This window comes from Oryctolagus cuniculus, chromosome 13 (genome assembly GCF_964237555.1).
Source record: "Oryctolagus cuniculus chromosome 13, mOryCun1.1, whole genome shotgun sequence".
In the NCBI taxonomy this organism is placed as follows: domain Eukaryota; kingdom Metazoa; phylum Chordata; class Mammalia; order Lagomorpha; family Leporidae; genus Oryctolagus; species Oryctolagus cuniculus.
This window is the reverse complement of record NC_091444.1, coordinates 78,386,415-78,414,293: the sequence shown is the minus strand read 5'-3', so window position 1 is coordinate 78,414,293 and position 27,879 is coordinate 78,386,415. Positions and strand designations below refer to the sequence as shown.

At 37.5% G+C, this 27,879-nt stretch overlaps 1 protein-coding gene across 1 annotated transcript in view; it reads left to right on the top strand.

The window, feature by feature from the left end:
• Nucleotides 1-27,349, top strand: part of LOC103345168 (aldo-keto reductase family 1 member C3-like) — a 226,041-nt gene extending 198,692 nt beyond the window's left edge. The window contains exon 9 of the mRNA XM_070054991.1: nt 26,529-27,349. The gene's annotated coding sequence lies outside the window, so the exon portion shown is untranslated. The remainder of the gene's footprint in view (nt 1-26,528) is intronic.
• Nucleotides 27,350-27,879: the final 530 nt, after the last annotated feature.

The following is a 27,879-nucleotide window of genomic DNA, read 5'->3' as shown; positions in this document are numbered from 1 at the left end:
AATTTCTGATATATTCTGGATAGTAAACCTTTGTGGAATAGATAGCTCACAAATACTTTTTCACATTCTGTTGAATATCTCTTTACTCTACTGAACATTTCCTTTGCTGTGTAGAAGTTTCTGAGTTTGATGTAATCTCATTTGTTTAGCTTTGCTTTTGTGGTCTGTACTTTGGGGTATTGTCCAAGAAGTCATCCCTTACAGGAGTGTCTTGGAGTATTTCCCCTACATTTTCTTCCAGCAGTCTCATAGTGTCAGGTCTTAATTTTAGTTCTTTAATCATCGTTGATTTGATTTTTGTAAATGGTGAGATATATTGATCTAACTTCATTCTTTTATATATATAAACCAGTTTTGAAAGCATCATTTGTTAAAGAGATAACCTTTACTCCACTGAATGATCTGAGCACTTTTGTCAAAAGTCAGTGGGTTGTATATGCATGGATTAATTTCTAGGCTCTATTCTCCATGATCTATGTGTTGATTTGTATGCCTGCATCTTGCTTTTAAATACTATAGCTTGGTAGTATGCTTTGAAGTCAGAAATTGTGATGCATCCAGCTGGATTTTTCTTACTCAGAATCTCCTTAGTTTTTCTGGGTCTTTTTAATTTCATTTGAATTTTAGGATTGTTGTTATCATCCTGGAAAGATCATTGATATGTTCAAGGATTGCATTGAATCTGTAGATTTCTTTAAGTAGTATAGATATTTTAGATACTGATTTTCTAATCCATGATAAAGGGATATATTTCTATCTTTTTTTGACCTTGAAGATCTCTTTTATCAACATTTGATAATTTTCAATGTAGAGATCTTTCACCTCTTGTGTTAAATTTATTCCTAAATATTTGATATTTTGTAGCTACTATGAATGGAATTTCTTTCTTGATTTCTCTTTCAGTGAATTCACTATTAGTGTCTAAAAAGATAATTATTCTTATTTTTTCACTTTTTGAAACATCTTTTACAAAGATGTAGAATTATTTTCAGTAACATGTGGTGTTACAAAGACAGTCAGACATTCATGGTGAAAAAACCAATAACTTCAAATACCTTTCTCTAAAAGCTGAGAGTGTCAAGGGCTGATAGACATGGAACTTGGAGACTGAGAACTTTCATTACCTGGGTATACCTTCCTTAACTTTTACATCTTTAGCTATCTTGTTATTGTAATTACCTTTTTTTTCTGCCAGATAGACTTTCAAAGCCATATCCTTCAGCAATTATCTTACCAAAATATGCAACTCATAGTCTTTTACAAATGAGGCACCCTTGGACTATAATAAAATATGAAGTCTTGTGGTATTTGAGGGCATTTTTGGACACTTTTCTGCCTTCACTCATTCCCTTTATGATCATTCCTATTCTCACTACCTGAAATATTATAAATAGTTTGATAACCCTCAAATCCAACTCTCCAGCTTAGTGTTTTTCTAAAATTCCATGTTGGACAATCAAATTCCTTACTCATAATCTTCATATGTGAGTAAAATGCACAGCTCATAAAATTCTCAAACAAAATTACCTAATCCTCTACTTTATCACAATTATCCCAGTCTTAGTAATTTTGGATTACATCATTCCCTTGCTTTTTTGATTTTTTTTTTACAGGCAGAGTTAGACAAAGAGAGAGACAGAGAGAAAGGTCTTCCTTCCATTGGTTCACCCCCAAAATGGCTGCCACGGCCAGCGTGCTGCACCGATCCGAAGCCAGCAGCCAGGTGCTTCCTCCTGGTCTCCCAATCGGGTGCAGGGCCCAAGCACTTGGGCCATCCTCGACTGCCTTCCCAGGCCACAGCAGAGAGCTTAACTGGAAGAGGAGCAACCAGGATAGAACCAGCGCCCCAACCAGGACTAGAACCCAGAGTACCAGTGCCACAGGCGGAGGATTAGCCAAGTAAGCTGTGGCACCAGCCATCTTTCCCTTTCAAAACATAGAATTTCAAAGTCATCAAATGTTTGAGGCAGAGGCTTGAGTTTTTTTTTTTTTTTTTAAGATTAGTATATTTATCTAAAAGGCAGATTTACAAAGATATAGAGGCTATCTACTTTATCACAATTAACTCAGACTTAGCAATTTTTTATTATATTCTTCCCGTTCAGAACATAGAATTTCTAAGTCACCAAGTGTTTGAGACAGAGGCTTGAGTTTCTTAAAGAACTTTATATTAGTGGAATAGAGAATTAAAAGAATCAGTAATTGTTTTACATAAAGGGAAACATCTATGTAAACGATGGAAAGAACTACATCAGAGGCTAAATATTATTGATGAAATAAATTGCTTACCTACAGTGACTGGGAAATGAGTAATGGAGAAGTCAAATTGTTTGATTGGAGTTTTTCTAGTGATCATTCCAAGGCTGGTTGGAACTGCATTGCTTGATTGATAACAGAGCAAATATTTAGAGAATAAAAATGGAATTAATAGTTTTACCAGTTAGATACCTTTTTCCTACTAGGTAGAGCATTACAAATCCAGGAAAAACATCCCCTTATCTCTCATGAATTCGTTTTGATGGGATGTTGCTGTATGGTATAGTTCCTTATTGTCCATGAAGGAAATGTTCCAAGATACCCAGTGGATTCCTGAATAAATAACTAAGTAAATAACTAAATAAATAAAATCTAAAACTTTTTCTTTTCATAATAAAATTTTCAATATAAATATTAGGCACAAACTATTTAATACTTGTTTCACTAGTTGAAGGGGATTTATTGTGTTGATTATAGCAAAGTAATCATTGATGACTATGTCTTAGAAAGGACCATAAAAGAGTTCACACATAAACCTCATGAAGTAGCTTCAACTATCAAATTATTTTACAGATAAGGGAACTGTCTCATCCAAGGTCCCTTGCAAGAAATTATTCTCGTTGGCTTCTCTGATTTCCACAAAGCCACTTGTGTTTTGGGATAATTGCTCACTTTCTCTTCCTTGCTTTCCCCTTAAACTGCCAACAGGTTCTGATAGAGCACTTTTGCTGTTCACTCCAGGAGAACTCTTCATGTACTACATGTGCTTCATATAGAAACAGGATAGACAGTAGGAGGAAATAACATGTTGGACCCCCAGCTTCCTCCCTTTTTCTAAAGCTAACTCATGGGTCAAATTTCCTACCGATTCTAAGAGTACATGTTGACTTCTATAGTCTGTGACAGAAGAATTTTTTGATGTCTTCATACTTTTGATGTCTTTCATACTTCTTGGTGTAACTCTAGTTTATGTCTCAATGTTAATACACCAAGTTGGAAAGACCTCGTTGATAGCCACTAGCTTGCAGGTTCCAGCAGTCATTCCATTCGTAGATTGGAGGTTGTATAGCGATCATGGGTTGCAGAGATTCTCTGGAAATGATGGTGCTCAGGACTGGACACATGGAGTCAAAAATACAGAAAATAACTTGATGGAAGTGAGTTATTAAACATACTAGCTAGTATTCCAAGACTGACCTACTAATGAGCACTCTGATTGTGGACAGTTTTGTAACCTAACCTCCTGACTTTTCTTTCCTATAATCTATTTGTATAATCTTGATGAATAGTTAAGTCTTGATGAATAATAAAACATTTCAGAGAAATAAAATCACCTAAGGAGAATACATGTGGCTTTAGGGAAGCAAGTCGGAAGCTCCTTTCACCATTTAAGTTGCCAGACCTAATGTCAGAGATGCAAATTTTTCACCAAATAAGAAAAGCAGCTCAAGACACATATACATAGTGGTAGAGTTCAGCTTTCTTAATTGATATAATTTGTAGCTCATCCTGAATAACATTTTTTCTGTTTCTTCCAGAATGGGATACTCAATGTTTTGTAACCAGGAGAAATATTGAAACAAGAAAGTAGATAGTTTTCCTTGGCAGATGTCATATTTCTTATAAAGAGAAAAATAGTTAATGCAGCATAAATAATGTCTATTAAGCATTATTTTATGTTTTCCAAGAGAAGTTATAAAATTTTTAAATCAAGTCTTTGAGAAGTACTTCTAAATATTCACTACATTCAAATTAGCCTTGATAATTAATTCACTTTAATTATTATAAAATTCATTTCTAATTGACAATAACTGTGTTTATCATCAGTAATATGTGATGTGTTGATTTATGCCTGCATTGGAGTAAGATTTAATCAAAAAATTAATATATTCACAACTCTGAAATTTTTTTCTTTATAAAGAGAACAAAAAGTATCTATACTTTCTGAGTGCATAATATTCTTGATAAAAACAGAGGAAATTGGGCTGCAGTGGAACAGTGAGAGTTGTTTGTGGATTTGGCTCTTATCTGGTGGATAGGCAGGGTTCTAGAATGGGAGGATGAGCATAGCCTGGTTTATCTGCAAGCTACTCAGGAAGTCAGTACCTACGGTAGGAGCTACACCCTCTTCCTCAGTTTGGAAAGCTTCATTCCAAATAATGTGACCATGACTGTGAGGTATTGATATCATCATAATGTGCTGGTCCTGGGCAAAGACAAATTAGGGAACAAGCCAGGGCTTCTAGGATTCTTTATATCACAAGCCTTAGGAAAAGACAAATCAAAATCACAGTGAGATATCACCTCGAACCAGTCAGAATGGCTATCATAAAAAACAAATACAAAACAAAAACCCAGAAGCTAATATTCATGAATGTGTGGAGAATGGGAACTCTTACTCAGTGTATGGGAATGTAATCATTGTAGCTCAGGTGAATAATACTTTGGAAACTTCTTTAAAAAACTAGAAATAGAACACCATGTTACCCATAAATCTCACTCTGGATATATATCTAAGACATGAAATGTAGTATGAAAGAGATACCTAATCCACCATGTTAATTGTACCATGGTTTACAACAGTCAAGATATGGAATAAAACAAGATGTCCATCATCAGAAAATGGATAAAGAAATAAAGACACACACACACACACACACACTCACTCACATACATGATAGAATACTATTCATCCAGAAAAGGAATGAAATTCTGTCACAACATAATGCATGGAACTGGAAAATCATGTTTAGCAAAATAAGGCAGACGTAGAAAGATAAATACCAAATGTTCATCTCATGTAGAGGAACAAACAAACAAACAAAAAAAAAAAAACACAAGCAAACAAAAACAGACAGCCATAGAAAGAAATATGGTGGTTCTTCAAAAAAAAAAAATTGAAAATAGGGACTGGTTGCTCCATTTCCTATCCATCTTCTTACTAATGGCCTGGGAAAGCAGAAGCCATTTGGGCATTAACCAGAGGATGGAAGACTTCTCTCTCTCTCTGTCTCTCATTCTCTCTGTCTGTAACTCTGCCTCTCAAATAAATACAAATCTTTGAAAAAAAATTGAACATAGAATCATCATTTGATATAGCAATTCCAGTTAAAAATACATTTACAAATACCTAAAAACAGCATACCAATGAATATTTGCACATTCAAGTTTATAATGCATTATAAAATAGTCAAGAAGTAAAAGCAATTTTGATGCTTATCTATGGATTAAAAATAAGCAAAATGTTTTATATATACATACAATGAAATACTGCTTACACTAATAAGGAAGAAAATCCCCTCACATGCTACATGTACTCGAGGATATTATGCTAAGTCAATCCCTAAAAGACAAATAGTGTATAATGACACTGATATAAGTTTTCTAAACCATGAAAACTTATAGAGAAATTAGAACAGGGATTACTGAAAGATGAAAATGGTGAGTTGTTTAAAAGATATGAGTTCAAATTTGTGTGATAAAGGGTTTTGAATATCTTTCGTATAGTAATGTAAATATATTTACACTACTAAACCTTATACTATAAGTGTCTAGCAAAGTAAGTTTTATATTTTGTGTACAGGCCTTTAAGCCCTGGGTTAAATTTGTTCCTAAATATTTTGATTTTTTAAATAGCTTCTGAAAATAGAATTATTTAATCTATTTCATTTTTTAAGTAATTCATTATTAGTTTATAGACATTCTACTGACTTCAGTGCTTTGATTTTGTTTTTTGCAACTGTACTGCATATGTCTATCTTAATAGTGTTTGTTGGAGTCTCTACAGTTTTATACTTATATTAGCATGTCATTTCCAGAGACAATTTAACTTACTCCTTTCAAATTGGAATGCTTTTTCTTTCTTTCTCTTGCATATTTGCTCTGGCTGTGGTTTCCTGTATTATGTTGAGAGTAGCCTTTCTTCTAATCTTAGAGAACAAGCTTTCGAGTTTGGTGGTTTTTATATGACTATTGCTGTGTTGTGGTAAATTCTTGCATTACCTTATTTGTTGAGAGTTTTATCAAGGAAGGATGCTGAATTCTGTCACGTGTGTTTTCTACATTTGTCGAGATCATGACAGCTCTTTTGTCCCTATCTTGTTACTGCAGCATATCACACTTTTCAGTCTGTACATATTGTATGGTAATTGTATCACAGGGATAAAATCCACAAGATCACAATGAGGAATCATTTTAATTGCTGATAAATTTGTTTGCCAGTACCTATTAAAAATTTTCTTAACTATCTTCATTAGAGGTGTTGGCCTCTTTTTTTTTTTTTTTTCTTGTAGGATCCTTATCTGGTTTTGTTATTAAAGTAATTCTGGTCATATAAAAGGAGTTTGGAAGTATACACTCCCCTTCAATCTGAAAATGTTTGATAAAAATGGTAATGCATGGTATTACTAAGTTAGCAAGCCATCAGGTTCTTGGCTTTTCTTTTACAGTAGTCTTTACTACTAGTTGAATATCATCATTTGTTATTGGTCTGTCCACACTTTTTTAATAGAAATCTTTTATTTAATAAATATAAATTTCATAAGTAAAACTTCTGAATTATAGTGGTTTTCCCCCGTAACTGCCCTCCCATCCCAACCATCCCATCTCCTACTCCCTCTCCCATTCCATTCTTCATTAAGATTCATTTTTAATTATCTTTATATATAGAAGATTAACTCTACACTAAGTAGATTTCAACAGTTTGCAACTACACAGACACACAAAGTTTAATGCACGGTTTGAAGACCTGTTTTACTGTGAATGCTCATAGTACAACACATTAAGGACAGAGGTCCTACATGGAGAGCAAGTGCACAGTGATTCCTGTTGTTGATTTAACAACTGACCCTCTTATTTATGATGTCAGTGATCACCCAAGGCTCTTGTCATGAACTGCCAAGGCTATGGAAGTCTCTTGAGTCCACAAACTCTGACATTATTTAGACAAGGCCATAATTAAAGTGGAAGTTCTCTCCTCCCTTCTTTCCACCGAGATCTTACTCACAGAGATCCTTCATGTAGGTCATTTTTTGCCAGAGTGTCTTGGCTTTCCATGCCTGAAATGCTCTCGTGAGCTTTTTAGCCAGATCTTAATGCCTTAAGGGCTGATTCTGAAACCAGAGTGCTGTTTAGGGCATTTGTCATTCTATGAATCTCCTGCATGTCCTGCTTCCAATGTCCTGCTTCCTCTTTTAATTCTATCTATCTATTATTAGCAGACACTTGGTCTTATTTATCTGATTCCTTTGACACTTAATCCTATCTTTATGATCAGTCATGCACTTAAACTGATCACTTTAACTAGTAAGATGGCATTGGTACCTGCCAACTTAATGGGATTTGGAGTCCCATGGCAAGTTTTTAGCTTTACCCTTAGGGGTAAGTCCAAGGGAACATGTGCCGAACTGTACATCTCCTCCCTCTCTTATTCTCACTCTTATTTTTAACAGGGATCAATTTTCAATTGGATTTAAACACCTGAGAATAATTCTGTTAAGAGTTCAACCAATGGTATTAAGTAGAAAAGGAAAGTACTAAAAAGAATAAAATAGTAAGCTGAGTCTTGTCCATACTTTCTATGTTCTCATGATTTTACCAATTTAAATTACATATTTCTTGGAATTTATCTGTTTCTTTTAGTCTGCCTATTTTCTTAGCATACAATATTTCATGCCAATCTCTTAGGATTTTTGTATTTCTATGGTATCAGTTGTGATGTCTGTCCTTCTATTTCACTTTATTTCATTTTTATTTCTTTTATTTTTATTAATATAAAAGAAAAGATTTCATTAATTTTATTTGTACAGCTCCAAGACAATCACACTTCCCTCATAATTGCTCTTGTGTGAAATATTCAGAAGTGTGTATATAAAAAGAGCATTTTATTCAATAACTATTTTTTATTTATTTATTTATCTTTTTTTGACAGGCAGAGTGGACAGTGAGAGAGAGAGACAGAGAGAAAGGTCTTCCTTTGCCGTTAGTTCACCCTCCAATGGCCTCCGCGGCCAGCACACCGCGCTGATCCGATGGCAGGAGCCAGGTGCTTATCCTGGTCTCCCATGGGGTGCAGGGCCCAAGCACTTGGGCCATCCTCCACTGCACTCCCTGGCCACAGCAGAGAGCTGGCCTGGAAGAGGGGCAACCGGGACAGAGTCCGGCGCCCCGATCGGGACTAGAACCCGGTGTGCCGGCGCCACAAGGCAGAAGATTAGCCTAGTGAGCCACGGCGCCGGCCTTTAATAACTATTTGAGAGTAAGTTTAACATTCCAAATACCATGGTAGGTATTATGAACAAAATAATACTTTTAAAAGGGACATAATATCTTCCATTGTGGAAAATGTTTTCCAGTGGAGGGTAATGTACTGGAAACCAATTAATATATTCAACACAAAAAGAATCCAAAGAATTGCCTTAGGGTACTCCACAATTCATGACCTTTAATTTAAGATATGAATAATTTGAGGAAATAAAGCAGTTGTACATCTTGGTTGGATTTGTCCCAGATGAAAGGCATAACTTTAGAATGCCTGTTTCAAGGGACATCACCAGTCTCCCACTTCTAAGCAAATCAGTTTTTATCCACAGAGTCAGAAATAAAGAAAGCATACAAATAATAGGTTGAGTGGTAGCTTATTGTTTTTCAGAAAGCTGTGAAAAATATCGTGAGTTAGTTTCCTGTCCTTTGGGAATAGGTATAACTGAGTGTGAGTTGCTAAGCACCTTCATGGATTAATCAGAGGAGAGGGGTCCAGTTACCAACATCTGAAATGTTTCTTCCATCAGGATCCATACAGAAGAGCATCTGGTAGAAGTCAGAACAATGATCTCCATGTTACTATTCATTAAAAAATAGATTGATTGTGTGTCCAGAAACACTAACATTAGAAAGAATATTGCAGGGTCAGTACTATGGCTTAGCGGGTAAAGCCGACGCCTGCAGTGCCAGCATCCCATATGGGTGCTGATTTGTGTCCTGGCTGCTTCACTTCCAATCCAGCTCTCTGCTATAGCCTGGGAAAGCAGTAGAGGAAGGCCCAAGTCCTTGGGCCCCTGCACCCGCATGGGAGACCCAGAAAAAGCTCCTGGCTCCTGGCTTTAGATGGGTGCAGCTCCGGCAGTTGCAGCCAATTGGGGAGTGAAACAGCGGATGGAAGATCTCTCTCTCTCTTTGCCTCTTCTTCTCTCTCTGGGTAACTCTGACTTTCAAATAAATAAATAAATAAATATCAAAAAAAGAATATTGAAAAATTTGGGTTCAATTACTCCATTTCTAGGGTAGTAAATAAATTATTTCTTTTGTCTATAATGCTGTTGTTAGGAAGAATGTTATTAATATTATTTTCATACTGGTATAGAATCTGCCTTCCTTAGTTTGTGAGTATGAATTGTAATAAATCTATATTGATAATAATCACCAAAATATTCAAATTATATCCCCTTGCTTAGCAATTATATAAAATATAAGTGATCCACAATTCAAACATAAACCTCTCCCTTGGTTATAATTATCAATCTAGTAAAACAATATTCCATTCATTTTTATTTAAAGTTCTCAAAGAAAACAGCAACTGATTCTGCCTTGTTTAGAGCATAACTCAGTCAGCTATTGACTAATCCCAAAACTTTACCAGTGTATAGAATACCGGTAGAAAATTCATTTCTATTTTTTTAATTCATTATTTACTAACCACTGTTAGCAAACAACAAAGTGTGTTATATTCAGAAATGAAATGAATGTGATTTATAAGAGAGAATTCCATGTCCAATAAGGTTACTATATAATTGGAAGATCTCTGCGTTTTAATAATAACATTAAATACAGAATGATAAAAGTGATAATATTAAAGTGTTTAATAAGTGCTAAGAATTACCGTTGCCTCCCACACCTGCTTTTTATATGTAAGCATACATTATTCTTAATTTTTTATATTGTTAAAGACATTAGCAATGTTAATATATATCTACCGCTTTTTGAGTGAATACTGTTTTTCATTGTTTAATCTATTTTCACACATTACCACATTTATATCTATTATGAATTAAAAATTCTCTGTGGCGGCCGGCGCCGCGGCTCAATAGGCTAATCCTCCACCTGCGGTGCCGGCACACCGGGTTCTAGTCCCGGTTGGGGCGCTGGATTCTGTCCTGGTTGCCACTCTTCCAGGGAGTGCAGTGGAGGATGGCCCAAGTGCTTGGGCCCTGCAACTGCATGGGAGACCAGGAGAAGCACCTGGCTCCTGGCTTTGGATCAGCGCGGTGCGCCGGCCGCAATGTGCAGGCCGTGGCAGCCATTGGAGGGTGAACCAATAGCAAAAGGAAGACCTTTCTCTCTGTCTCTCTCTCTTTCACTGTCCACTCTACCTGTCAAAAAAAAATTCTCTGTGGCACAGAGAATATATTTAAGTATTTTATTTTAAAATTTTATGTAAAAAAGAATAAGGTAAAATCAAGGAGACATTAAAATGCTGAGATAAGGGAAGAAAAAAATACGCTTTTCAGAGAAAATTATTTAACATTCTTTTCCAGTATAAGAATGCCTTGAATCTCCTAAGAAAAGTCTTAGTTCAACTGCCCATTTAAAGGAAGATCATGCTGACATCAGCAGTGAACTAATTTTGATAATCGACATTGTTTTTCTTCAGAGGCACTGGGAAATGCATAAATAAAGAAGTCAACATCCAACTGAAGTTTTTTCGGGAATCTTAGTTTATCAGGGTTGTAGTTGATGGAAGGGGAGCAAGGTTGCAGAAATTATAGAATTAATTTGGAGACTAAGACTTGAAACAATTTTCATGGTCTTATTTAACAATCAAAGAGATATTTTTTTCCTGATGATTGGAAGCTGGTGAATCCAAGTCAAAAGTATCACCTTCCTTCTATGTTATCTGACCTGAACTATCCATATCCAGTAGTCTCCTCTTTTCCCAGGTGTGTGTGTGGGGGGGGGTGGGGTGGTACATTATTCTAAGACCTCAAGTGGATGACTGAATCTATAGCTGGTAATGAATCCCATACACTATATACTCTCCTTCACACATTTTACTAGTCAAATTATCATTAGTTCAATTAAAATATCTGAAAGGAGCTACTTTGGAGAATGGAAGAAAGTATATTTTGTCTTACAGTTTGGAAGTTCGCATTCTAAGATTAGGTGGCCCCATTTGTTAGCATCTGATGGTAGAACACATGAGGAGAGAACAACATATGGGAAGGCAGGAGGCAGAGTGACAGCAATTATGGTCTTCCTTAATGTACATATGTCTCTTCATGAAAACTCATTGTTGGATTATTAAGCTCCATCCTAATAACCTAATCCAATTCAATCACATCCCAAAGGATCCAGCTTTAGATCCCACAATTGGATTAGATCTTACACCTTAACAATAAGTCATTAATATTCTGGATTTGAACGTCTCTATGATCTAGGGAGCCAAAAAACACCATATACATTCCCATGATATAGTTGAGCTTGTAATTTAGATAAGAGCAAGAGCAAGAGACAGAGATCTTTCCTCCTTGATTCAATCCCAAAAAGGCAGCAATGTAAGTGACTGGGCCAGGTGGAAACCAGAGCTTGGGACTCCATCCTCCATCTGGGTGTTTCATGTTGGTGACAAGTGCCCAAGTACTAGAACCATCTTCCATTGCTTTTTTCATGTACATTCACAGGGAGTTGGATCTGAACTGGAGCAGCTAAAGCTCAAAATAGCCCCCCTGTATGGGATACAAGAATTACAGGAAGCAGTTGAACTCACTGTGCCACAAAACAGCTCCTAGAATATACTTTACTAATTTACTTTTACTTGGCAAGAATGCCCCTTTGCAGTGACTCTTAGTAGTAAAGCTCAGAAATATTTCATAAGTGTTTTCAAGGAAGAAGTTTGTTATTTCATCCAGTACATAATTTCATGCATACTTAGTGCTCTGCATCTATCTATCTATCTATCTATCTATCCTTTTCCATTTATCTATCGATCTAGTCTTCCATTTATCAATTTATGTACTGATTCAACCCATACATTCTATGTCCATTAATGCATGTCACTTATCTTTAATAACATTTTCTAAGTGAATTAATTTTGATCATGGGTTGAATGATGTGCCCGCTTCATATGTGAAGCTGTGAATGTTAATTTTTGAAAAATTATTTTTAAAAAATTAAAAATATTCTGATGAAGATGTTAACCTAGATTGTGTAGGTGAGCTACAAATCCAATGAAAGGATTCTTTTTTTTTTTTATTTGACAGGTAGAGAGATAGATAGTGAGAGAGAGAAAGGTCTTCCTTCCGTTGGTTCACCCCCCAAATGGCTGCTATGGCTGATGCTGCACCCATCCAAAGCCGGGAGCCAGGAGCTTCTTCCTGGTCTCCCATGTGGGTGTAGGGGCCCAACCACCTGGGCCATCCTCCATTGCCCTCCGGGCCACAGCAGAGAGCTGGACTGGAAGAGGAGCAACTGGGACTAGAACCTGGAGCCCATATGGGATGCCGGCGCTGCAGGAGTAGGATTAATCAAGTGAGCCATGGAGCCGGCCTATGAAAGGATTCTCATCAGAGCACAGAAGAGCAGATTTAAAAGAGTCTGATGATGAGATAGCAACATGTCTAAGGTCACGGATGCTGCAGTGATGTGGCCATTGGTCCAGGAATACCCACAGTCAACAGACATTAAAGAGGCAAACAGTAGCTTCTTTCTTAATGCTCTTCAAATGAATGTACTCTTCCAGGGTCCATACTTTTAGTGGCTATTGACTATGAGAGAATAAATTCTTGCTGTTGTAAATCACCACATTTCAGTAATTATCAGAGAGGGTGCACTGAGTAACCAAACACAGTAGTCAGGAGAAGTTTACTAATATGTTGACTTTGATTTAAAAATAATAATGAAGGATGGGTATTGAACACAACATTGAAGCCACTCATTGGAATGCCCATTATCATATGCAGTACTGAAGTTAAAGTCCTGACTTCACATCTGATACCAACTTCCTGCTAACACAGAGCCTGGGAGGCAGCAGTTGATGACTCAAGGGCTTGAGTCTTTCCCATGGGGGACCAAGATTGAGTTACTGGATACTTGTTCCACACCAAAACCAGATCTGGTTCCAAGAACAATTGGAAAATGAAAAGCAGATGGGAGATCCATCTTGCTTTCTTTTTTTTAAGATTTATTTTATTTATTTGAAAAGCAGAGTTACAGAGAGGCAGAGAGAGAGAGAAAGAGAGAAGTCTTCCATCTGCTGGCTCACTCCCTAATGGCCACAACAGCTGGAACTGCACAGATCCTAAGCCAGGAGCCAGGAGCTTCTTCCAGGTCTCCCATGCAGGTGCAGGGGCCCAAGGTCTTGGGCCATCTTCTACTGCTTTCCCAGGCCATAGCAGAGAGCTGGACTGGAAGAGGAGCAGCTGGGACTAGTACCTGCACCCATATGGGATCTTGGCACTGCAGGCGACGCCTTTACCTATTACGCCACAGCACCGGCCCCCATCTTGCTTTCAAACTGTCTTCTGCGTCTTGAAAAAAACATAAAAATAATAGCACATGACTAAATTAGATAATTTACTCTAATTATTTACATAACTTAACACATGAACAACTGTTCTGGTGAGGTTGTTACTGCCAATATTTTATGTTCTGACATTCTCCAACTGCCATTTGTGGAAAATCTCTATAGTCAGGAGAATAAGAAGAGGTTATCATCATGATAGAGACTTTTCCCACAATAGTCATCCATCCGTGCTCACTGTCTCTTGTGATATTGATACAATTTTATTTTGCTGTATTTTTTGCTTTTCTGTGTCCAAATTTAGACCTTGAGATGATAAAGCCAGGATGTTCTGTTTTCCACCTGCTTCCAGTCTCACAGAACTGGGTTGACAGACATGGACATGGATGGATGAATGGCAGGTGGACCTGCATAGACCAAGTGGCTGTAGCAATGAGGCTCTCTGGGAGAGAGACTGGGAGCACTCAAGGCCTTTGTTCTGACCTTTGAGTCTGTGGATTTCTCTTAATATTTGCCAAGAAAAATCAAGGTGTAATTAATCCCATTGCAGAGGTATAAAGTAAAATAAAGATTTGCGCTGTCATCTTGCCCACTTGAATTTCTGAATGGATTCACAAAACAGGAATAACATTTTAGCTGTGAGAACAAGTAATAAAATGGGTTACTCCTGGACATTGTAAAATTGGTCTCAATGAAGCACAGACATCAGGAACACCAGTACTTTCCAAGTAGGAAGACTACATAGAATCAACTTTTAAGAACCTGAGATTTTTTTTTTCTTTAGTTAGTATAAACTCTTTATATGGTAAATGTTTTTATATCACCATAACTCTTTTGCCCTTGTGATTGGATTCATATTTACTCTGTGCTTCTACTTGATCTTTAAATTAATATAATTAATATATTAGAATGATTTATCGATCCCACATCCTTAATTTCTGAGGCATAGAATGGAGGCCAAAATTAGAATGTGAAGAAATTGACCAGAGCATATTTACCACTTTCACCCAGAACTAAGTATCATCCTGTCTGGAGAATCACTTCAGGTTCCCTTTTTGGATTTTTCTTGTATATTGTCTATAGAAATTTGAGTCAGGTGAAAAAGGGAAGAAATGCACAATTTTATTGAAGATTGTAGAGATAGTAAACCAAATTGTATGGTGCGGTATGTGTATTTACAAAAGAAGTTCTCATCTATGTCCAAGTCGTTCAGGCAGAGATTTTATATACTACATATTTTGCTCAGTTTGAAAATCAAGATTGGCACAAAGCTTAAATCTAAGATGTGACCAAATGTTCTGACCTTCAGGGAGATGAGAGACCATGGTAATGTCCAGGAAATAAAAGTATGGTCAAGTTAGTAGATATCTGATTTCAAAGTAAGATTTCTCTGGTGGAGATAAGTACAGCATTAGTTATGAGTAGAAAATGGCAATAAATTCTGAGGGATACCAAGTGATTCTGTGGTATAGGACAGGGACAGTTTGCGACAGAGTGGGATTTTTGAGAATCCAGTAAGAAATTCTATTCAATTCAAATTGGTAGTGCTGTATCTAATCCCTGTTAGAGTTATATTTTTCCAGATTAAAAAAAGCAGAAGCTGGCACTGTGGTAAAAGGATCCTAACATCTATCTGAGGTGTCAGCATCCAATGGGGTCGTTTGTTCATGTCCCAACTGCTCCTATTCTGATTCAGCACTCTGCTATGGCCTGGGAAAGCAGTGGAAGATGGCCCAAGTTCTTGGGTCCTTGTACCTGCCTGAGAGACTGAACGAATCTCCTGGCTCTTGGCCTCAGATCGGCTCAGCTCCAGCAGTTGCAGCCATTTGGAAGTGAACCACCAGATGGAAGATCTTGCTCTCTGTCTTTCCCTCTCTCTGTCTGTAACTTTACCTCTCAAAAAATAAATAAAATCTTTTTTTTTAAAAAAAAGGATAAGCAATAATTCTAGAAGATTTGGAAAGAATACATAGGAGATTGAAAAATCATTCCTAGACTCAGTTTTGAGGAAAAATTACCTATATCCATATTTCATGTCACCCTGCTACTAATGAATAACATGTGACAATATTACATTGCAGATTATGGTACATACTCTACTCTTTTCACCTAACACACAAGAACCAACAGTCTTATGCTCAAATCATTTATTAATATAAGTTTATATACTGTATTTTAGTTGTTTCAATATAGTCCATTTTATCATGGTGTCTAATGTTACCCAGTTATGCAAAATTCATAATAATTTAATGTATTCAATTTTTATAGTGAAATTGGTGAACAAGGCAATAATATAAAATATATATTTGCATTTTGGTGTGCTTAATGATAATTTCTAAAGTTACATAACAAGTGGAAGATAGTACAAATTCTTTTATTTTAAAAATGTATTCATTCGGCCGGTGCCGCGGCTCACTAGGCTAATCCTCTGCCTTGCGGCGCTGGCACACTGGGTTCTAGTCTCGGTTGGGGCGCCGGATTCTGTCCCGGTTGCCCCTCTTCCAGGCCAGCTCTCTGCTGTGGCCAGGGAGTGCAGTGGAGGATGGCCCAAGTGCTTGGGCCCTGCACCCCATGGGAGACCAGGAAAAGCACCTGGCTCCTGCCATCGGATCAGCGAGGTGCGCCGGCCATGGCGGCCATTGGAGGGTGAACCAACGGCAAAGGAAGACCTTTCTCTCTGTCTCTCTCTCACACCGTCCACTCTGCCTATCAAAAAAAAATATATATATATGTATTCATTCATTTGAAAGGCAGAGAGAGAGAGAGAAAGAGAAAATTCTTCCATCTGCCGCTTCACTCCCCAGATGGCTGCAATGGCTGGAGCTGTGTTGATGCAAAGCCAGGAGCCAGGAGCTTCCTCTGGGTCTCCCATGTGGGTGCAGGGACCCAGGACATGGGCCATCTTCTACTGCTATCCCAGGACATCAGCAGAGAGCCGGGTTGGAAGCAAAGCAGCCATGACTCTAACCAGCACCTACATGGGATGCTGGCAACACAGACAGCAGCTTTACCTGCTATACCACAGTGCCAGCCTCACAAATTCTAATACTTTGCTGCATTTGTAAAGAGATAAATAATGATTGTTTATCTTTTATCCTCCACTAAGCAGCATGCCATCTTGTAGTTTTATACTTATATTTTTCAGTATTGTTAACAGGATTGTGTCTCATCAGAATTGAACATTCTTAGTACAAAGAGAAGGGTGAAGCTATGTCAATTTTTTTGTCAATGGGGAAGTTAATGCTAATTTTTCTTCAATTTCAATTCTTCCATTGATGGTCAGTGCTTGAAAAATTGTTCAATAATCTTTTTATTTTTTTTTACAAATTCTGTGTGTACGGTGTAAAATAGCTAACTTTCAAGCAATATGTTTAAGAAGATATTTCATTATGAAAAAATGTAAGAAACAAGAGATCATATGTGTAGGTTTGCATTCTAATGAAGTCAATAATTGCTCAGTTTCTCATAATGCTAAAATTAACTGGTGAGAGATTCTAAAGGGAAAAATTACTAAATATAATGGTTTCCTTGTTACTAAAAATAATTTTTAAAAAAACTCTAGCTCTTTCAATTATTTTTTTAATATTTTTTTAACTTTTATTTAATGAATATAAATTTCCAAAGTATGATTTATGGATTACAATGGCTTCCCCCACATACCGTCCCTCCCACCCACTACCCTCCCCTTTCCCACTCCCTCTCCCCTTCCATTCACATCAAGATTCATTTTCGATTATCTTAATATACAGAAGATCAGCTTAGTATACATTAAGTAAGGATTTCAACAGTTTGCTCCCACACAGAAACATAAAGTGAAAAATAATAGATGATTTTTTTAAATGATGATGAAATCAGATCAGACCTATTGTCATGTTTAATCCCAGTGAGAGTCAAGTTGGGAGTTGATAATTTCTTTTTTTTTTCTTTTTTTTTTTTTTTACAGAGGAGCAGTTTAGTATACATTAAGTAAAGATTTCAACAGTTTGCACCCCCATAGAAACACAAAGTGAAATATACTGTTTGAGTACTCGTTATAACATTAAATCTCAATACACAGCACATTAAGGACAGAGATCCTACATGAGGAGTAAGTGCACAGTGACTCCGGTTGTTGACTTTACCAATTGACACTCCTGTCTATGGCATCAGTAATCTCCCTATGCTCCAGTCATGAGTTTCCAAGGCTATGGAAGCCCTCTGAGTTCTCCGATTCTTATCTTGTTTAGACAAGGTCATAGTCAAAGTGGAGGTTCTCTCCTCCCTTCAGAGAAAGGTACCTCCTTCTTTGAAGACCTGTTCTTTCCACTGGGATCTCACTCACAGAGATCTTTTGCCAGAGTGTCTTGGCTTTCCATGCCTGAAATACTCTCATGGGCTTTTCAGCCAGATCCGAATGCCTTTAGGGCTGATTCTGAGGCCAGAGTGCTGTATAGGACATCTGCCATTCTATGAGTCTGCTGAGTATCTCGCTTCCCATGTTGGATCATTATCCCCTTTATTTATTCTATCGGTTAGTATTAGCAGGTACTAGACTTGTTTATGTGCTTCCCTTGACTCTTAGTCCTTTTATTATGATCAATTGTGAACTGAAATTGATCACTTGGACTGGTGAGATGGCATTGGTACATGCCACCCTGATGGGATTAATGGAGTCCCCTGGTATGTTTCTAACTCTGCTATTTGGGGCAAGTCAGCTTGAGCATGTCCTAAATTGTACATCTCTTCCCTTTCTTATACCTACTCTTATGTTTAACAGGGATCACATTTCAGTTAAATTTCAACACTTAAGAATAACTGTGTATTAATTACAGAATTAAACCAGTCATATTAAGTAGAACAGACAAAAAAAATACTAAGAGGGATAATGTATTCAGTTGTTCATTAACAGTCAGGGCTATGCTGATCAAGTCACCGTTTCCCATAGTGTCCATTTCACTTCAACAGGTTTCCTTTTTGGTGTTCAGTCAGTTGTCACCGATCAGGGAGAACATATGGTATTTGTCCCTTTGGGACTGGCTTATTTCACTCAGCATGATGTGTTCCAGATTCCTCCATTTTGTTGCAAATGACTGGATTTCGTTGTTTCTTACTGCGGTATAGTATTCTAAAGAGTACACATCCCATAATTTCTTTATCCAGTCTACCGTTGATGGGCATTTAGGTTGGTTCCAGGTCTTAGCTATTGTGAATTGAGCTGCAATAAACATTAGCGTGCAGACCACTTTTTTGTTTGCCAATTTAAATTCCTTTGGGTAAATTCCAAGGAGTGGGATGGCTGGGTCAAACGGTAGGGTTATCTTCAGGTTTCTGAGGAATCTCCAGACTGACTTCCATAGTGGCTTGACCAGTTTGCATTCCCACCAACAGTGGGTCAGTGTCCCTTTTTCCCCACATCCTCGCCAGCATCTGTTGTTGGTAGATTTCTGAATGTGAGCCATTCTAACCGGAGTGAGGTGAAACCTCATTGTGCTTTTGATTTGCATTTCCCTGATTGCCAATGACCTTGAAGATTTTTTCATGTGCCTGTTGGCCATTTGGATTTCCTCTTTTGAAAAATGTCTATTGAGGTCCTTGGCCCATCTCTTAAGTGGGTTGTTTGTTTTGTTTTTGTGGAGTTTCTTGATCTCTTTGTAGATTCTGGTTATTAACCCTTTATCTGTTGCATAGTTTGCAAATATTTTTTCCCATTCTGTCGGTTGTCTCTTCACTCTCCTGACTGTTTCTTTTGCAGTACAGAAACTTCTCAATTTGATGCAATCCCAATAGTTAATTTTGGCTTTGACTGTCTGTGCCTCCCGGGTCTTTTCCAGAAACTCTTTGCCTGTGCCAATATCTTGAAGGGTTTCTCCAATGTTCTCTAGTAACTTGATGGTGTCAGGTCATAGATTTAGGTCTTTAATCCATGTTGAGTGGATTTTTGTGTAAGGCATAAGGTAGGGGTCTTGCTTCATGCTTCTGCACGTGGAAACCCAGTTTTCCCAGCACCATTTATTGAATAGACTGTCCTTGCTCCAGGAATTAGTTTTAGATCCTTGATCAAATATAAGTTGGCTGTAGATGTTTGGGTTGATTTCTGGTGTTTCAATTCTGTTCCATTGGTCTATCCATCTGTTTCTGTACCAGTACCATGCTGTTTTGATTATAACTGCCCTGTAGTATGTCCTGAAATCTGGTATTGTGATGCCTCCGGCTTTGTTTTTGTTGTACAAGATTGCTTTAGCTATTCGAGGTCTCTTGTGCCTCCATATAAATTTCAGCACCAATTTTTCCAGATCTGAGAAGAAGGTCTTCAGTATCTTGATTGGTATTGCATTGAATTTATAAATTGCTTTTGGGAGAATGAACATTTTGATGATATTGATTCTTCCAATCCATGAGCATGGAAGATTTTTCCATTTCTTGGTATCCTCTTCTATTTCTTTCTTTAAGGTTTTGTAATTTTCATCGTAGAGATCTTTAACGTCCTTGGTTAAGTTTATTCCAAGGTATTTGATTGTTTTTGTAGCTATTGTGAATGGGATTGATCTTAGAAGTTCTTCCTCAGCCATGGCATTGTCTGTGTATACAAAGGTTGTTGATTTTTGTGCATTGATTTTATACCCTGCTACTTTGCCAAACTCTTCCATGAGTTCCAATAGTCTCTTAGTAGCGTTCTTTGGGTCCCCTAAATAAAGAATCATGTCTCTTTCAATTATAGTAGTGAGCTGGTTTCAAATCGGTTTTTAAATGTGCAATACTGCCTTTACTTTACTTCCAGAATGACATAAACCATTATTCAGGCAGCTGAGATGTTTACTTCATGTTATTTCTGTGAAGGCAGAAGAAATAAGCAGAGTGTTCAACACACTCTAGCTAGAGGAGTGAAAGTCAATGGATCCCAAACATCAATGTGTGCCATTAAATGATGGTCGGCCGGCGCCGTGGCTCAATAGGCTAATCCTCCGCCTGCGTCGCTGGCACATCAGGTTCTAATCCCAGTAGGGGCACTGAATTCTGTCCTGGTTGCTCCTCTTCCTGTACAGCTCTCTGCTATGGCCTGGGAGTGCAGTGGAGGATGGCCCAAGTGCTTGGACCCTGCACCCGCATGGGAGACTAGGAGAAGCACGTGGCTCCTGGCTTCGGATCAGCCAGAAACATCTTTTATTTTAAATGTGAAAAAACAGTGGTTCAGACATAAATTTTTGTCATGTTCCTAATGATCTTTTTCCCTGGAATGGTTATCAATCATTTTTTATTGTAATGCTCATACAGATTTTGTCAGATATTCTGGAATTCTAGCTTGTAATAATCGATCACATGTCTCTCTACTTAAACTTTATATAAAACAGACTTTAGGTTTGAATGTTGTGTTACAATTAGGTTAAAAGATTTTGTCAACAAAATATCCCTAAAATGCTGTGTTTATCAAATTTTTTCCCATCAGGAAGTACAGAATCATAGGGTGTCCAATGTTTGGATGTAACTTTTGGTCACTTCACTAAATTTTTCAGCACCAGATCTCTTTTTTGTTTTCCTCCATTGCAATAATTTGTAATCTGTTCAGCTATAATGTTCAATCAAGGGTGCACTCTTCCATTACAAACTTTTACATAATAGGTGAGTATTCGTGGATCATTTTACTTTTTAACTGATTATTGCTTTGGGTTTTGTAAATAATTATGTATACTTTAATCTTTTTACTTTTCTTACTTGATATTCCTGCTTTGATTCAGTATAAATCATAATTATTTCTATAAGGGGTAACTTTAATACCTTCCCTTTAATTAGAAAGAAATTACTATAGTAATCACCATCAGCGGGGGCAAATGTTTTTATTTCTCTTCCTCTCTCTTTCTCTTTCCATTTTATGTATTCAAAATTATGGTCTCATAAATTTTTATGTACTCTATGTGTTACAATTCACTTTACTATTATTTGAATGCTGAATCATACCCACATGGTATTAGTGAGATTCCTAACACAGGGATTTTGCAGTTCTTCAGAGCTTCCCTAATGAGTGCTTGAAAAAAAAAATTTTTATGGCACATGCAATATGCAAGACCCAAAGGGTGCTTTCCTTGACTCATTTGTGGTGTTTGTCATTTCTTTTTAAAGAAAAAAATTTTAGCTACCAAGAACTAGCCACAGAATTGCTTTTTCTCAGGAATGCTATTTATTCACAATTCCAGGGACAAAATAATACATTTATTGCTTTCAAGAAATCTTTACTTATGAGCTGGGATAGTGATGGTAGCACATACTGAATCCCATATTGGAGTGCCAATTCTGATCCAGCTCCTTGCTAACATGCTCAGAAAAACAGAGAAGATGGCTCAAGTAATTTGACATCTGCTTCCACATATCAGAGATCCAGATGGACTTCTGGGCTCCAGACTTCAGCCCTGGCCCAGCCCTGGCCCAGCCCTGGTCATTGTAGAAATTTGAAGAGTGAATATGCACTTGAAAGAACAGATAGCTCTCTCTGTGTTTGTGTGTATTCATGTGTGTATGCATTATGTATCTGTTTCTCACCTTCCCACTGTTGTTAAAATAAATAAATAAAATATGAAATCTTATTTATGATATTTTTCAGATATAAATTTCATCTCTTATTTTAAAATTCAGCTGCTTTTAATTTTCAACTTTCCTTTTATTTTACTATTTGCATTTCATGTGACTTTTCTATCCTGTACATCTACAGGTGGAATGTCATCAATATTTCAATAGGAGGAAACTGCTCAATTTCTGCAAGTCAAAACACATTGTTCTGGTTGCCTGTAGTACCCCAAGATCACATTGAGATCCAAAATGGTAAAGGAAACACAGAAAGTTTACCTAAAATACCATGCTGATGAAATATATTTGATCATAGCATTCTTAGTTTAAGAGTTAACTGTCAACTAGCTCAGGGAGAGTCTAGAATTTGCATTTCCAACAAACTCTCAGAAGATATTAGTTTTGCTGATTCAAGGACCACATTTGAGAAGTACTCATCTAGCTAGATGGTTCCCCTCGTATGCCTTGGAAGTCTCAATAAACTGAATGCTCAGCCTGAGAGTTTAGCTTTTCTACTTTTCCTTCCAGGGTAGACTAGAGTGCTCCAATACTCTTGGAAGATCCAGTGATCTGTGACTTGGCAAGAAAGCACAAGCCAAGTCCTGCCCTGATTGCCCTTTGCTACCAGCGGCAACGTGGGGTTGTGGTCCTGGCCAAGAGTTTCACTGAGAAGCGAATTAAAGAAAATTTAGGTGATGAGTGGGGCTATTAGCATCACAACCCCTACAGTATCCTTGACATGTGTGCTTCTTTGCAAGATGTCAAGATATTTGGGGGCCAATCCTATTTCTCTGTTTTTGCTCATGAGTTCAAGATTTGTGTATATTTTTGAGATATAATTCTAAGACACAATTATGATGGAACAGAAAATACAGAATAGAGTTTCAGCATTAAATTGATAATACTGTTTGAAGCTTTGTGCAAGCAACATCTTTTCTTACTTGCTGAATTGAGATTGTTAGCTAATCATTGATTTGCATATTGTATTATTTTCTACGTCTCAGAAAATTTATGAAGTTTAATATTTATCTTTTTACTGTGGGTTTCCTGTCTTGTGAAGCACCCATTCAGTCTTTGTCCATTAGTTGACAATCTCTGTTTTCAATAAAGAGACCATTATTATATCATCAGCTCTCTTAATTATAAAATAAACACCTGTCACATAGTGATCAAATAAAAAGCATTTTTGAAATCTCCTGGCACAATAAAAAGACAATGAATGGATACTTGCAAAGCCTTCTCAGAACTGGTAAACAAATGCTTCTGGAAATTTCCATTGACCATTGACTAGGCCATGCCCTCATACTAAAATTGAGGGTTAATAGTTCCTGAATACAAAGGACATGGATCCTAGCAGAGTGAACTATTGGGGAGTATTTAGATAATCAATCAACCCCATTAATCTATTCCAGAATTGATTTTTATGTTGAAATGTATTTTCGTTTAATACATTCCGACATTTTTTATTAACATTTTCATCCTCTTCGTGGTTTATTTCCATGATATAAACTTCTTCTCTTCATGTATGTAGTTAGATCTGTGTTCACTTGTGGCTGATGTATGTTATATCTTTTCCTATGTGGAGAACTGAGCAATTTTTTTACTACATTATCCATGCAAGTGTTTATAGTTTTTCTTTCTTTGCATGGTCATTAATTTAACTGACATTTATTCAAACATATGTGAAATATACCTACATACATGGGTGCTTAAAAAATATATATCACAGGGAAGAATTTGGGACACTGCTTGTCATTGAAATCCCTAGATCTGACCAACACTCCTTCTGCTGCTTCTTTCTTCCCCCCAAAAACCTTTTATTTAAGGAATGCGAAGTTCATAAGAACAACTTTAGAAATACACACCCTCCCACCTACACTCCCACCCTTCTTGCTCCTCACTCTCCTATTCCCAGTCTCATTCTCAACTAAGATTCATTTTCAATTAATTTTATACACAGAAGACCAGCTCCGTACTAAGTACAGTTCAACAATTTGCATGAAAAAAAAAAAAACTGTTCAACAGTCAAGATAAGGTTTGTTCAAAGTCATTGCATTTTGAAGTTAATTTCACTTACTTTTTAGAAACTTATTTAACTTTAAAGAAGCATCCAAGAATGATACATCTTTTGCAAGCATTTAGACAACTATAACTCAAGAGACATAAGAATGTTGTCCACTTAATATATTAAAAGGAAGTAAGTTCTTGAGAATGAGTTTTATCATTAAGGAAAGATGTTAGAAAACAAGCAATGGAGTTGGACATTTAGGCATAACTAAAACTTATTAGACAAAAGAATATCTTCCACTTAATACACTAAAATGAAATAAATCTTTGAGAATAACTTTTACTGGTAACTCTCATAATACAACTCTTTGAGGACAGAGGTCCTGCCTGAGAAGTTAGTGAACAGTGACTCCTGTTGTTAATTTAATAATTAACACTCTTATGTATGATTTCAGTGATCACCCCAGGCTCCTGACATGAACTGCCTAGGCCTTTTGAATCCACAAACTCCATCAGTATTATTTAGTTAATGCTGAACGGCTTTTTTTTTTTTTTTTTTTTTTTTTTTTTTTTTTTTTTTTTTACAGGCAGAGTGGACAGTGAGAGAGAGAGACAGAGAGAAAGGTCTTCCTTTGCTGTTGGTTCACCCTTCAATGGCCGCCGCGGCCAGCGTGCTGCGGCCGGCACACCACGCTGATCCAATGGCAGGAGCCAGGTGCTTCTCCTAGTCTCCCATGGGGTGCAGGGCCCAAGCACTTGGGCCATCCTCCACTGCACTCCCTGGCCACAGCAGAGAGCTGGCCTGGAAGAGGGGCAACCGGGACAGAATCCGGCGCCCCAACCGGGACTAGAACCCGGTGTGCCGGCGCCACAAGGCGGAGGATTAGCCTAGTGAGCCGTGGCGCTGGCTTTCCATCAGTATTTAGATAAGTTAATAAGCAAAGTGGAAGTTCTCCCTTGTGAGAAAAGTACCTCCTTCTTTGATGAACACTTCTTTCCCTTTTATTTATTTTTATTGCCTAATGGCCCTGGCTAAAACTTCCAGGACTATATTAAATAGCAGTGGTGAGAGTAGGCATCCTTATCTAGTTCCAGATCTTAGAGAGGATACTTCCAGCTTTCCCCATTCAATAGGATGCTGGCTGTGGATTTGTCATAAATTGCTATGATTGTGTTGAGGAATGTTCTTTCTATACCCAATTTGCTTAAGGTTTTCATCATGAAAGGATGTTGTTTTTTTGTTGGTTTTTTTTTGTTTTTGTTTTTGTTTTTTTTTTTGACAGGCAGAGTTAGTGAAAGAGAGAGAGAGACAGAGAGAAAGGTCTTCCTTTTGCCGTTGGTTCACCCCACCAAATGGCCGCCACGGCCGGCACCCTGCGGCTGGCGCTGCACCGATCCAAAGCCAGGAGCCAGGTGCTTCTCTTAGTCTCCCATGCGGGTGCAGGGTCCAAGCACTTGGGCCATCCTGCACTGCACTCCCGGGCCACAGCAGAGAGCTGGACTGGAAGAGGAGCAACTGGGACAGAATCCAGCACCCCAATCAGGACTAGAACTCGGGGTGCTGGTGCTGCAGGTGGAGGATTAGCCAAGTGAGCCACAGCACCATGTTTTCTCTACATCTATTGAGATAACCATTCAGGTTTTTTTCTTCAGTTTGTTAATGTGATGTATCACCTTTATTGACTTGTGAATGTTGGACCAACCCTCCATACCGGGGATAAATCCCACTTGGTCAGGATGAGTGATCTCTCTGATGTGTTGTTGGATTTGAATGGCTGATATTTTGTTGAGGATTTTTGCAACTATGTTCATCAGGGATATGGATCTATAGTTCTCTTTCTCTGTTGTATCTCTTTATGGCTTAGGAGTTAAGATGATGCAGGCTTCATGGATGGAGGTTGGGAGGATTCTCTCACTTTCAATTGTTTTGAATAGCTTGAGAAGAATTGGAATTGGTTCTTCTTTTAATGTCTGGTAGAATTCAGTGGTGAAGTCATCCAAACTTGGGCTTCTTTGTTGTGGGGGGCCTTAATTTCTGTCTTGTATAGTGTTTTGTTAGGTTTTCTATGTCTCATGACTTGATCTTTGTAGATTATATGTGCCTAGGAATTATCCATTTCTTCTAGGTTTCCCAATTTGTTGGCATACAACTCTTTGGCAAGATTCCTGATGATTCTTTTTTTATTTTTTTTAAAGATTTTATTTATTTATTTGACAGGTGGAGTTACAGACAGTGAGAGACAAAGAGAAAGGTCTTTCTTCTGTTGATTCACTCCCCAAATGGCAGCAACGGCCGGAGTTACACCCATCCGAAGCCAGGAACCAGGTGCTTCTTCCTGGTCTTCCATGCCGGTGCAGGGACCCAATCACTCAGGCCATCTTCTACTGGCCTGGGCCACAGCAGAGAGCTGGACTGGAAGAGGAGCAACCAGGACTAGAACTGGTGCCCATATGGGATGCCAGCACTGCAGGTGGAGGATTAACCTAGCGCGCCATGGCACCAGCCCCCTGATGACTCTTTATTTCGTGGTATCTGCTATTATATTTCCTTTTTCTTCTCTGTTTATATTGACTTAGGTCTTCTTCTTATTCTTTTCTTCTTTTTATTTTTTTGATTTGTTGGCCCAATGGTGTCTCGATTTTGCTTATTTTTTCAAAAAACCTGCTCTTCATTTCACTAATCTTTTATTTTTAAAATTGTATTTCACTTTTGCTTATTTTTTCTTAAATTTTAATTATTTCTTCCTCCTACTAATTTTGGATTTAGTTTTTTTTTTCTAGGTACTTGAGATGCACTGAGAGCTCATTTATTTGGTACCTCTCCAATTTCTTTATTTACGCACCAATTTCACTAAACTTTCCTCTTAACACAGCTGTGTATTTTCTTATCTATTTGAAAGTTTGTTTTTCAAGTCTTTTGAATCTTGTACATATGTGGCCCTATTGTTTTTAAATAATGTCAGTTTTGTTCTGTAGTTAACTTTGAGATCTTTTTTCTGTTGGGTTGTTTAGTTTCAATAAATCATAACTAGTAATGCACTTCTGTTTATTTTCATTCATTATTTATTATTGATTATTTCAGTATTTTATTTGATGTCTCAAAATAATTGGAACTATTCAGGACTTTCCACATTGACAAATGTGTACTATAAAACAAAAATTTTCTAATTCTTAATAGTTTTTTGATTTCCAATTGTCTTCAGAGGACATGAAAGCTCTAGATGGCCTGAACAGAAATCCTCGCTATACTATTATATATTATATATGTAATATATATTTTACAAAGCCACTTACATATATATAATATATATTTATATTACATATATACATGTGTAATATATATTTTACAAAGCCATATTATATATGTAAGTGGCTTTATAAAATGCATTGCTTCAGGCCGGCGCCGCAGCTCACTAGGCTAATCCTCCACCTAGCGGCGCCGGCACACCGGGTTCTAGTCCCGGTCGGGGCACCGGATTCTGTCCCGGTTGCCCCTCTTCCAGGCCAGCCCTCTGCTGTGGCCAGGGAGTGCAGTGGAGGATGGCCCAGGTGCTTGGGCCCTGCACCCC